A 12,827-nucleotide genomic window follows, 5' to 3' on the forward strand; every position below is an offset into this window, starting at 1 on the left:
GCGTGAATTTACTGCTGGGTGGTTTGCAACCTTCACACTTGTGCCTCTAGTATTTATGTCTTACCCTAGGCCAGGCTACCCTAGGTGACCTGTCATCCCAGGTTCCAACAGAGACCAACAATTGAATTTTGTTAAGACAAACAATTGTCTTATGAGGGTTGATAGCTGGATAACAAATGTATGTTACATGGTATGAGAGTAGATGAGAAAACCTATTTGCGGTAAATCAAATGCTTACTTTTACTTGTCTGAACCTTCTGATTCAGCGATTGGCCATGCCGTGAAAGATGTCACAATAGGGCTCGAAACTCAAGCAGACATCATCAAACAAAGGAATATTCTGGAATGACTATTGCTGGTGATTGTTAGTGATGAAGGACTAGGATAAACAGAATTCTGTTGTTTACTTTACCCTGGAATGTCCCTTGAATGTATTCCATTCAGACCAATGGGAAATGAATCACATGTATGCCCACCCATTTGTTCCATCCATGTATGTGCAGTAATTTCCCAGTCTACCAGGCACTTTTGAGCAAAGGTACATAATGCAAATTAAAGAGCCTATTTCACAAAATGTTGCAACAGTTTTTCTTTTTAGGTCTGACATCAGGCAAGACCATTTGATTTTACTAACATTTTATGTATGATATACTTAAAGGGGCTTCAGCCTTCAACCATTGGCTTGTTATTGTGTCACTCACACTATTTTCCTCCCACCCAATACAGCAGACAGTATGGGGCAGTGAGTCAGCCCGCTTCAGCCAATGGCTGACTTCACAGTGAGTGACTGTATCCTGCCCTTTCACAAGGAGCACATATTCACACAAAGGGCTAGATGTAGGTAATTGTAATTTACTGATTCTAAAATACCGAATTTTACCGATTCGGTATTTTAGAATCGGTAAATGCAATGTAGGTAAATATTCGGTAAGTATTACCGAATCGGTACGATTCGGTATTTACCGAATCGGTATTTACCGATTTGGTAATTCCCATTCATTCCTATGGGCCTGGAGGCCCATAGGAATGAATGTGAATAACCGAATCGGTAAATACCGATTCGGTAAAATAGGGAAACATTCAAGGGTGGCAGGGTGTCACATTGACACCCTGTTGCACCCCTGAATAGTGCTTGTGTGCACATGTTGCATACATACATGTGTAACATGGCACAGTTGAAAATGCACAAAATTGCATTTTCAAAGGTATTTGTTATTTACCACCAACTAATAGTTGGTGGTAAATAACGAATCCTTAAAGCACATGAGCACTCTTTAAAGTGCTTCCTACATGTCATTTACCGATTCGGTAAATACCGAATCGGTAAATAATGATTCAGTAAATACCGATTCGGTATTTCCCAAATCATCCCCTACATAGGAAATGGCCCAATACCGGTCGGTAAGCCTGAAATTTACCGAATTTCGGGTTTACCGACCGGTAATGGGCTACCTACATCTGGCCTAAAGTAGTTCCACTGTCTATTTTGTGCTCGGTACCGGCACTTAATTCTCAAGACTGGCACTTATTAGAGTCCACTTCATGGTTGAGCTGCTTGTCTATTTTTGAAGTGAGCTAACAATGTGCTTAATAATTCTATATTCATCAAAAATAAAATACATATCATCCAGCCCATCAGAAAAGCTTTGGGTTGCATGGAATAGTCTGAATTCTCACACTTGTGGGAGTGTGATGGTTAGTCGCTGTGTTGGTACTGGCACTGGCAGCGCAATGGGTGGTGCAGGCTGCAGCGGCCTCCTGAGAAGGACTGTGACACTTATTTACAAGAAAGTACAGCGGCGCTGCACCGCTACTCCACGCTGCAGCACTTTCAAAACAATGGGATACGTCATATTTACAACAATATGACGCATCCCTGTGCATTCCCCTAAGCTGGGCGCACTATCGGCTGCTATGCTCGACGCAGACACCCTTGCGCCATGGTGCAAGGCTGTCTCTGTTGCAAGGGGATTGTTTCCTATGTGTGCTGCAGAATGCAGCACCCCAAGAAAGAGAAAAAAACTAGGAGAAATGTAAACATTCTCCTTGTTGCGCCTCGATACGCCACCCCAGGGGTGGCATAGCCTTTTGATGCATTTCCAGGTTTATGAACTCTCATAAATCTGGAAATGCTGCTGAATACATGGGTATTACGTGGGAACACCCACAGCAACACCCGTGTCACGCCCCTTTTACTTAGAGTGTTGCGTGAGAAGGGGCCATATTTACAAGGACAGGAAAAGCCACGCAGGGTGGCTTTACGTGTCCTTGTAAATATGGGGCAGGAGGTTAAGCCAGCGGTGCGTCACAAAAAGTGACGCACCAGTGGCGCAAGGGGCTTGTAAATATGCTTTGAGTAGTTTCCTTTCAGTGCCAGGGACTACTCTAGCAATGTCTGCCTTCTGAGAACAAAAATATTTTTGTTTGTAGGCATTGTTTATTATATCGGTAAAGGTCAAACAGATCCACCAACAATAACGTTTTACAAAAACCATTAAAAAACAAGCATTGTCAAAGGCAAAGCCAAAGACTGATGTTCGCTTGTAGCTAATCTCAGAACTGTTTTTGTCTTGGCAAAGCCTGTCTCGTTTCCTTATTCCTTTTTCTGCAGCAGGACTTGCTTCATGCGTCTGCTGTCAAAAAAATTAACACAGCCTGTGGCATTAGTGTGGACCTTTTCATGGGGAACTAATTCTACATAAATAAATAAAGAACCCGAATGGAAGAGAAAATAACTGTCAGTGTTCGTATAAGGCAGTGAGCAATAATTAAATATTGAAAAAGGTTGACCTAGTGCGCCTCAAGAAAAATAAAACGCTGCAGCTTTCTGAACTATGGTTGACAACGGCAAGAGACAAAAGAAAAAAACATTGAGGTTCATTAATAGAATTGTCCAAGACTCGGGGGCACTGTGTTTAGAAATAAGTTATGGGTTTAAAACCCCCCCACTGCAGAGTTCCTTGTATGTCTGACAGTCTGACAACTCTGGTGATTAATGTTCCTGAAATCGAGTTTTCTCTCATGGCAGCTTTTACTCATCATGCACAGAAGGTTAATGTGCCTGCTGCAAAGAACGTGTACCGTGAAGATCACAGAATTGTATTTTCCGTGGACAAGCCGTGGCGGCTCCTCGGCTAAGGGCAGAGGGGCATCGCCCCACTGCTTTATGCAGTGGAAAAAAAGGAAAAATAAACTGATAATAACTCTATGTTATTATCATTTTATTGTTCATGCTGCGGCGTGTCGGTGGGTGGGGCGGGGCAGATCTGCTCTGCTCCCAGAGCAGGGGGAGGAGTGGTGGGCACTATGGGGCCGATTAGGATGGCGGACGGACTTTGCCCGTCCACCATCCCTGTGGAAAACGGGACCGTCCGCCACGTGGGCGGCAGTCTCGTCATGCCAATTACGATCCACAGGTACCCCCCATGTCCACTCCCCCTCTCGCCTTCACCATGGGGGCCCACGGCATCCTAATATGGCTGGCGGTATCTGGAAGACACCGCCAGCCATATGAACCCGTTTACACCCCGGCCGCAAGACGACCGGGGCGGAAAAGCAGTGTTTCCGTCCGCCGCGGTCCCCCCCGCCATTGTAATATGGCGGGGGGGAAATAGGTGGCGGACGGACACGGATGGCGGACGGATCGCCACCGCTTGCATGGCGGTGGCGATCCGTCCGCCATCCTAATCGGCCCCACTGTATAGCATGGTGCCTATGAACTTTCATCAAAGAACTGCATGCAAACTGCGAGTCATAGTGCTGAAACCTTATGTTTTTCCCCAGTCTTTCATTATCCTAATGTTGATAAAAATGGTTAGGTTGGTAAAAATAGATTCTTATTAGTAAAGCCAGTAAAGCCAACCCCAACCACTGTTGTACATTTTAAATCTGGAGTTAGTGCTTTTGAAGACCAAACACTCTTAAAAAATATACTGCCTATTGGCATGGATGACACGCGACTCCTACGCCTTGCAGTCCTCATTGTTTTATGTAACATTTCCTATACACTGAAATACACACGTATGATTCATTGGCTCTGTATAATGTGTGTGTGATGTAAAGTGCCCTGACTCCCTAAACTGGATTTAGTAGCGCGATAAAAGAAATATAATGCATGTGACAAAGGGGCTATGGAGAGATGTCCTGCACTGTTGATCGGTTTTAGTTAGGGAATCCATGGAGAAGGAGGTCACTGGGGCGGGGGTGCCAAAAAACAGATTGTCGCACTAGGTGCCACCAGCACTAAAGCCGGCACTGCTAGTTTTCTAAGTGCTTGATTCAGGTTGAACCTTTGGACCTGAAAACGTGTTTTGTCTGAGTCCTTTATTATACCAGTAAGAAAGGACTATATTATCGCCAATCAGGGCTGGCTTTAGGGCAGTGTGACTGGTGCGGTCGCACTGGGCTCTGACCTGTGGAGGAAGGGCTGTGTTTAGCAATGACTTATGATTGGGGAGATGAGGGGCACTTTTGCCCATTGGTAGTGAGAGAATCTGAGGAGGAGATCATGAGGTGTGGGGGCGCCAAAAATGATTGTCGCTCCTGACGCCATCAGTGCCTAAAGGCGGCCCTGTCGCCACACCTTCCGTTAAGGAAAGCAAGTGTTAATTTAACCATGTGCTGTAGCGCGAATTGCATGTGGAAGGTTTACATACAGACATGTATTCACACAAGCATGCAGATACTTACACCCAGGCACAAGCTCACCACATGCACCGCTAATGCAGCAGGAACACTTCAGGAATAAAGCAACCCTCTTCACTCTTACCTACTTCAGACACCAATTGCCTTAGACATATGTTTCTCAGCAAGACAATTTGTAGGCAACTACAGATATTCTCTTTCAAGGCTAGCATGATTCCTAGAACAGATACTAAGGAGGAGATTTACTAAGCGTTTACGCCGTTTTTGTGTCAGAAAAGTGACGCAAATCGGCGCAAAATCTTTTTTTCACGATTTACTTTCCAGTGATAAACTTGTTTAGTGCTGGAAATAACGGGAAAGAAATCGCTGCTTTGCATTACTTAGCGCCAAGGGGGCGTACCATGGGTGGAGCATGGGCATTACCATGCAACCACCCAAGGTTTCTCATGCTAAAACCAATTTACTAAACTAAGTAAACAGTAAACAGGGTTTAGAATGAGAAAACTGCACCCTTTTAAAGTAGGTGCAAGTAAAGAGAAATAATATTAATTTCTCCTTCCTTTTCAGACTTTGCATGAGCGCTGCACTATACAGCACACTTACAAAGTGGGAAAAGGCTTAAAGTTAGTCTAAGCATGGTATTTTGTACTGGAAGGATTCCCTTCCACTACAAAACCTATGCTAGACTCAGAGACACCCTTACACCATGGTGAAAGGTGTCTGTGTGGCGCACGGCAGCTGGCTTTAGCGGCAGAGCAAGGGACAGGGGAGTAGAGTGCCTTATTTTAGTCAATTGGGCGTTTTCCTCCTCTCTCCTTTTCCACGCAGCGCAGAATTTGAGGTTGCTACAGTGCTCTAGGTGAAAAAATTGTAAATCTCCCCTAAATATTTTAAAATGATTAAATGTCCAGGGTTGTTTCTCCTTAGCCATGGGGCCCAAGATTTATTAAGGACTTTTGCCGGGATTTACAAAGCAGTGCAAAGATCTATAGGTCCCGCCTTGCGTCACTTTGTAAAGAAATATACCAAAATGCAGCAGCTTGCAATGTGTTCCATTACATTTTGTTCGAGTTAAGGTATTCTGTGGGTGGAGCATGGGTGTTGCCATGCATCCACCCACAGAATTTGACGCAATTCCAGATTTACTCAAGGTAGTAAGCCTAGATTGTGCTAAAATGGTGCAACTACCGCAGAGTTGCGTACCGAGAATAAATATTTGTATTTCTCCTCATTACTTCCTTTTTCTATGCGTGATGCATTCTGCATCACACACAGGAGGAGGAAATAGCCTGTTGGAACTGATTTTGTTCAGGAAGATGCCCCTTGCTGCACAAAAAAAACCTGCCTGTAACGCAGAGACCTTTGCAGCATGGTGCAAGGGTGCCTTTGGTGGCCATTCTGAACTGGGGTGGTGTGGAGTGCAAAACAACGATATATTTAGGCCCAGATCTATGTACTGGGGTGAATGTATGACATTGTTCTGCATTCTGTCCATCAACTGTTGTTTTTGCATTTGTCACCCCGAGTGGGATGGGTATGCTCAGACGTGAGTCCCATGCTCTCCACACCACTGGAGTCAAGCTATCCTGGCTCATGACTGCTGATAGCCAGAAACCGGTCCTAGGATGCTTGATTCAGGTCCAGGGAAGACATGGCTTGGCAGTTCGGGCTGGACTGTTCCCATGAGGCACAGGGTCAAGACTGATTTGCATATGGCCATGTCTGAACTGGGGTGGTGTGGAGTGCAAAAAACAATGGATTTAGGCCCTGATCTCTGTACTGGGGTGAATGTATGACATTGTTCTGCATTCTGTCCATCAACTGTTGTTTTTGCATTTGGTGGCTCTAGGCAGCCTCGATTACACCAGTGCAGGTATAGAGCTGAAGACCGTGATTCTAAATCATATGCCGCGCTTCAGCTCTCTACCTCTCTCACCTACTCATACATTGCAGCACAGCAACTTCGCTTGCTGCCCTGTATTGCATGAGCTTTTAGTAAAGCTCTCTTGAAGATGCCATTCTCCCCCTTCATTTCTTTACACAGCCATGGTACAAGGGGGATATTGTGTCATCTGCGGCTCCAGCCACCACTGCACATCACCGTGGAGATGTCAAGCATACAGATTGTCCTTGCCTCATGGAAGGGGACCATCATGCTCACCCTCACCACTGCAGGAGTGTGGATGAGCCAGCTTAGACATCTGGGACTGCACCAATGTAGGGATGCGGGTGCTCTGCCAGATGTTTTTCGAGCAATATGGCTGACTATCATTACCACTACAATACAGAGACATTTACAGCAACTCGTGCAAAGAAAAGCCAGTCCTGCGAATAGTAAACGCAAACGTAATCGCCAGTTCTTATTCACAGGGTGAAACTCCACCAGAATACTTCAATATAGAACTCTGCTAGAAATGCTAGGCCCCATCTCCCAACGGGGAACATCCTTTACGGAGGCGGATGTTACCCCGGGGTACCATTACGACGCGTCTCTTACAACGCAAGTCATAACCACGACTTGCGCTGGAGGGCGCTCAAGGACAAGGAATAGTTCATTTACTATTCCAACACCTTCCCTACTATCCATGGGGACTGGTGTTGGAATAGTAAATTAAACTATTCCTAAGTCCGCACCGTGGTAACGACTTGCGTTGTAAAACACGCGTTGTAACGGTACGCGTGGTAATAGCCCGCGTCTTACCGTCATACATCCTCTCCCAACATCAGAGATAGAACTTGAGCTACATGTGGTCACCCTAGTGCATGCTCATAGCTGTATTTTGTTTCCTCCACCCTAAGTGATATGTGGGAGAAACATCAGATTTCTTGTGAACATGTGCTTTGGTGTCACTGATATTGGCGGTGGTACTGAGACATACCTGTGGTTGGTAAACATCCTAAAGCAAAAACTGGAGAGGGACTACGAACTTTCCTCTCAAGCAGCAGCGAAGAACGATGAACAAAAGAAGGCTAAACGGATACTCTTCTGGGGCCAGTATCTCTCTGCCTATGAGATAGAGTTCTGCTGCACTGTTTCAAAGGGAATGTGACTGTGATGGTGCTGCACCAGAACTATCTTCCCCTCCCAGAAAAACTGAGGGGCATATGTACGAGAAAAAGTTGGATCGCGAGCTGCACCAAATTTAGCTTCGCCATGCTCTGACATTTTCAAAACGCAGGGATGCACCATTATCACAAGAATACGGCGCTCCTGTGTTTTCCCTAGCTCTGCCACAAAAGTTAGCTGCCTAGCGCCAACACAGGCACCTTTGCACCATAGAGCAAGGGTGTCTGCATTACAGGGAATGATTATTTATGTGCAGGAAGGTTTCCCTTCAATGGTCCAGTGGCGATACAGGCTGCGCCTTATTTACAAGACAGCGTGAAGCCACTTAACGTGGCTTAACACTGCCTTGTGAATAAGGCCCTCTGTTACGCTTTGGTTAGCGTGAAAGGGGAGGGCAATGGGTGTTGCGGTGGGCATTCTGCCACCACCTGAAAGTAGCGTACCCTGATATGGTTCGTCCCCCTTGGCACTACAAAATCCCCATGATCCGGGGTTGATTAATAGTTCAATGTTGAACCCAAATGAAATGCAAAAATGTTTTTTAACAAATAGACAACGTTTAATCGTTTTCTTTCTTATTGGATTAAATGTTCATTCACTGCTTGGTATCAGCAATAATATGCATCCATAACATTGTTTGGACACAATCCTCTTTCCTTTTTCTCCATCCCTCCCGATGCATGTAGGGCAACAAGTCCTTCGCCAGGGGACAGTTCTAGAGGAATACATACAAATGAGGAAAACCAAAACATCACACAATCCATGGTCATCAAGCTTACGTTAATGTGGTGAACGAATGTTACAGACTAACGCAGTATAGTGATTACAGACCTTGAATGTTAAGCATAATAGTCTGGGCCATGTGATAAATATGCTAATCGGTCCAAGTCAAAACAGAGGTGCAAATAGTGACTAAGTCATGCCAAAAGTTCAAAATTGTAACCATGCCTCTAGTTATCATCATGTTGAAAAGTGGCACCTAAATTAAAGGGAGACAGCCATGACAACGCGGGCTTTACATAGCGCTGCCATTCAACGCTGCCATCACAACGCAAGTCGTTACAACGACTTGCACTGGAGGGCGCTCTTGGTAAAGGAATAGTTTTATTTTCTATTCCAACACCTTCCCTACTATTACGTGGGCTGGAGTTGGAATAGAAAATTAAACTATTCCACAATCCAGCGCCTACAGCGCAATTCGTTGTAACAACTTGCGTTGTAATGGATGCGTCATAATGGCAGCGTGGGGTAAAGCCCGCATTGTCATGACATACATCCAAACTAAAACGCAGTTTATCCTTAAAACCAGGAGAATAATGTGAGATTAGACGTAATGTGTGTGGGATAACAGCCATCATTGTGGTGAAAAAGCACCTGTATACTAACCCATGCAAGAAACCTGGGCTAAGATCGGTGAAGTGGTGTGGTTAAAAATCATAAATTACAGGTGTACTGTGCGAGGAAATAATCGTCGCTGTGTCGAGAATAGGAATCTTCGTATTTTCATTTCATTCGGTTGAACGACAACCTCCATCACATTAACAGGGTGAACCTTAGGCCGTCTATATTTTGGTGAATGTTTTACAATGCATTATGCATGCAACGGTTGAACAGTTAGCAAGAGAGACACGTGTGTGTCAAAAATACGGGTTAAGCGTGGGGCAAGTTAAACACTGTTCAAAAGTAATATGTACATGCCTGGAATGTGGGTATCGCATAACGTGTGTACCAGTGGCGTCACTGGGGTTGGTGTCACCCGGTGTGGGTAACTCATGGTGTCACCCCCTCACGACTTACCGCATGGACCACCTCTGTCGGAAATGTACGGCGCTAGGTACTGTCTTACTACCTCTAGCTCCCTCTCTCTGTCTAGCTCCCTCTAGCTCCCTCTCTCTGTCTTGCTCCCTCTAGCTCCCTTTCTCTGTCTTGCTCCCTCTAGCTCCCTCTCTTACTCCTTCTAGCTCCCTCTCTCTCTGTCTTACTCCCTCTCTCTCTGTCTTACTTCCTCTAGCTCCCTCTCCCTCTGTCTTACTCCCTCTAGCTCCCTCTCTCTGTCTTGCTCCCTCCAGCTCCCTCTCTTACTCCTTCTAGCTCCCTCTCTCTCTGTCTTACTCCCTCTAGCTCCCTCTCTCTCTGTCTTGCTCCCTCTTGCTCCCTCTCTCTGTTTTACTCCCTCTAGCTCCCTCTCTCTCTGTCTTGCTCCCTCTCTCTGTCTTACTCCCTCTAGCTTCCTCTCTCTCTGTCTTACTCCCTCTAGCCCCCTCTCTCTTACTCTCTCTTGCTCCCTCTCTCTCTCTTACTCCCTCTAGCCCCCTCTCTCTCTGTTTTGCTCCCTCTAGCTCTCTCTCTCTCTCTGTCTTACTCCCTCTGGCTCCCTCTCACTCTGTCTTGCTCCCTCTAGCTCCCTCTCTCTCTCTTACTCCCTCTAATTCCCTCTCTCTGTCTAGCGCCCTCTAGCTCACTTTCTCTCTGTTTTACTCCCTCTAGCTCCCTCTCTCTGTCTAGCTCCCTCTCTCTCTGTCTTGCTCCCTCTAGCTCCCTCTGTCTCCCTCTCTCTGTCTTACTCTCTCTATCTCCCTCTCTCTCTGTCTTACTCCCTCCTCTAGCTCCCTCTCTCTCTGTCTTACTCTCTCTAGCTCCCTCTCTCTGTCTAGCTCCCTCTAGCTCCCTCTCTCTCTCTCTTACTCCCTCTAGCTCTCTCTCTGTCTTACTCCATCTAGCTCCCTCTCTCTGTCTAGCTCCCTCTCTCCCTGTCTTACTCCCTCTAGCTCCCTCTGTCTTACTCCCTCTAGCTCCCTCTCTCTCTCTCTTACTCCCTCTAGCTCCCTCTGTCTCTCTCTTACTCCCTCTAGCTCCCTCTCTCTCTGTCTTACTCCCTCCAGCTCCCTCTCTCTGTCTTACTCCCTCTAGCTCCCTCTCTCTTACTCCCTATAGCTCCCTCTCTGGCTTGCTCCCTCTAGCTCCCTCTCTCTCTGTCTTGCTCCGTCTAGCTCCCTCTCTCTGTCTTGCTCCCTCTAGCTCCCTCTCTCTGTCTTACTCCCTCTAGCTTCCTCTCTCTCTGTCTTACTCCCTCTAGCTCCCTCTCTCTCTGTCTTACTCCCTCTAGCTCCCTCTCTCTCTTACCCCCTCTAGCTCCCTCTCTCTCTGTCTTGCTCGCTCTAGCTCCCTCTCTCTCCATCTTAGTCCCTCTAGCTCCCTCTCTCTGTCTTGCTCCCTCTAGCTCCCTCTCTCTCTTACTCCCTCTAGCTCCCTCTGCCTCCCTCTCTCTCTTACTCCATCTGTCTTCCCTGGATTTGTATAAACAAGAGTGCGAGCAACAGGTGGCACTGTAGTGAAGAGCAAGCTAAAATTTGGAACTAGTTCACTGGAAAACTGAAGACTGCAAGATACTGAAAAATAGGAAACCATGCACCCTCAGATGAGCGAGGCTGCTATATAATTGCCTTGTGAGCAAAGAAAATTGCAGTCAAGCATTGCAGATCTCCTGCGAGACGCTGGCGAGTGTGAACTTCATGAGGAACAAGCTTGCACAGGGAGCGACAGTAAAGGTGAGAGCAGAGGCGAGGCTGCAGTGCAGATTGGTGTCACCCCATGTGTTGGTGTCACCCGGTGCGGGCCGCACCCCCCGCACCCCCCTAGTGACGCCACTGGTGTGTACAACAATTTAAAAAGTGGCTAATGCGCTACTCTCAGATTCGTTACAACACTGGATCAGAGAGTGAAATCCCGTGAGCACATCACAAACTGAGTACTTTGAACAACTCAGATATAAAAGTTGTGCGTGTTCTCTGAATTATTCTTCATTCTGCCACAACACCCATTGATTTTGACACTGCCCTATATTTACAAGGGTGGGGTAAACATGGGGAGGCGCAAAATTAAGACCAAAAAAAGCCTGGTCCTAACCTGGCGCAACCAGGAGAAATGCTTTATTTCTTCTCGTTTTTTCTGTTTCTATGTGTGTTGCATTGTGTAGCACACATAGAAACAGAAAACGCCATGCATCTTTGTTTATGTGCAGGAAAGCATCTCTTCCTGCACATAAACAATCATTTAAAAAATGACGAGTTGTAACTTTTATGTGTGCTGCACAAAGCAGCACACATAGAAGTTACAACTCGCCATTTAAGATTGTTTATGTGCAGTAATGTGTCCATTCCTAACACATAAACAATCATTCCCACAACACAGGCACCCTTGCAATATGGTGCATGGGTGCCTGCTTTGGAGCTAGGCAGCTGTAAATGAGAAACGCAGGGCTGCACCGTATAGTTGTAAATATGGTGCAGCCCTGCGTTTCAAAAGTGGCGGAGCACAGCGTTAAGCCAAGAAGGCTAACGCTGTGCTCCGTCACTTTTCTTGTAAATATACCCCTGTATCTTCTATGCATGTCCCAGGACTGGACAGATGTGAGATTGCTAGGAGAGCAGAACTTGTCCCTAGTCCCTATGCCTGCTCCAGAGCTGCAAGTTACCAACACTCCAATCTGAAAATAGAATCATTGAAGGTCATGTAGAGAGATGGAGAGCACATGTCCTACATGGTGCTTACATTTGAATCACCTGGCTAGTGCTTATTAAACATTATCCCAACTTTAATGTCACATTTTGCAGGGTCAGTGTCGCATGCATTTAACCCCCCCCCCCCCCACACACACACATCTCTCCATCATCAACCATGTTTTCAAGTAATTAAAGGTGTTTTTGTGAAAAAAATAAATATTGATAAAATGGATATATCAACATTTTATAGGTATTCACCCCCTAGAATTAATACTTGGTAGAGGTACTTTTGGCAGTAATTACAGCTGTAATTCTGTTACAATAGGTCAACTTTGCACACCCAGATTTGGCAGTATTTGAACTTTCCTTTTTCCTTGATTTTCTATCAAGTTAATTTGGAAAGAATGATGGACAAGTAATGCCACAGCAGTGTCTGGATTTATGTCGGGGCTCTGACTTATTGCCACACCCGTGTAACTTTGACTGTGCTTCAGGTCATTGCATGCTAAAATGTGAACTGCCCCTGTTTCAGCATTATTGCAGAGGCCATCACATTTTCCACATGGGTGTTTTGTTACTGTGTTACATTCGTATTCCCTTCTATCCTGCAAGTG

The sequence above is a fragment of the Lissotriton helveticus genome, chromosome 6, assembly GCF_964261635.1.
Source record: "Lissotriton helveticus chromosome 6, aLisHel1.1, whole genome shotgun sequence".
Taxonomy (NCBI): domain Eukaryota; kingdom Metazoa; phylum Chordata; class Amphibia; order Caudata; family Salamandridae; genus Lissotriton; species Lissotriton helveticus.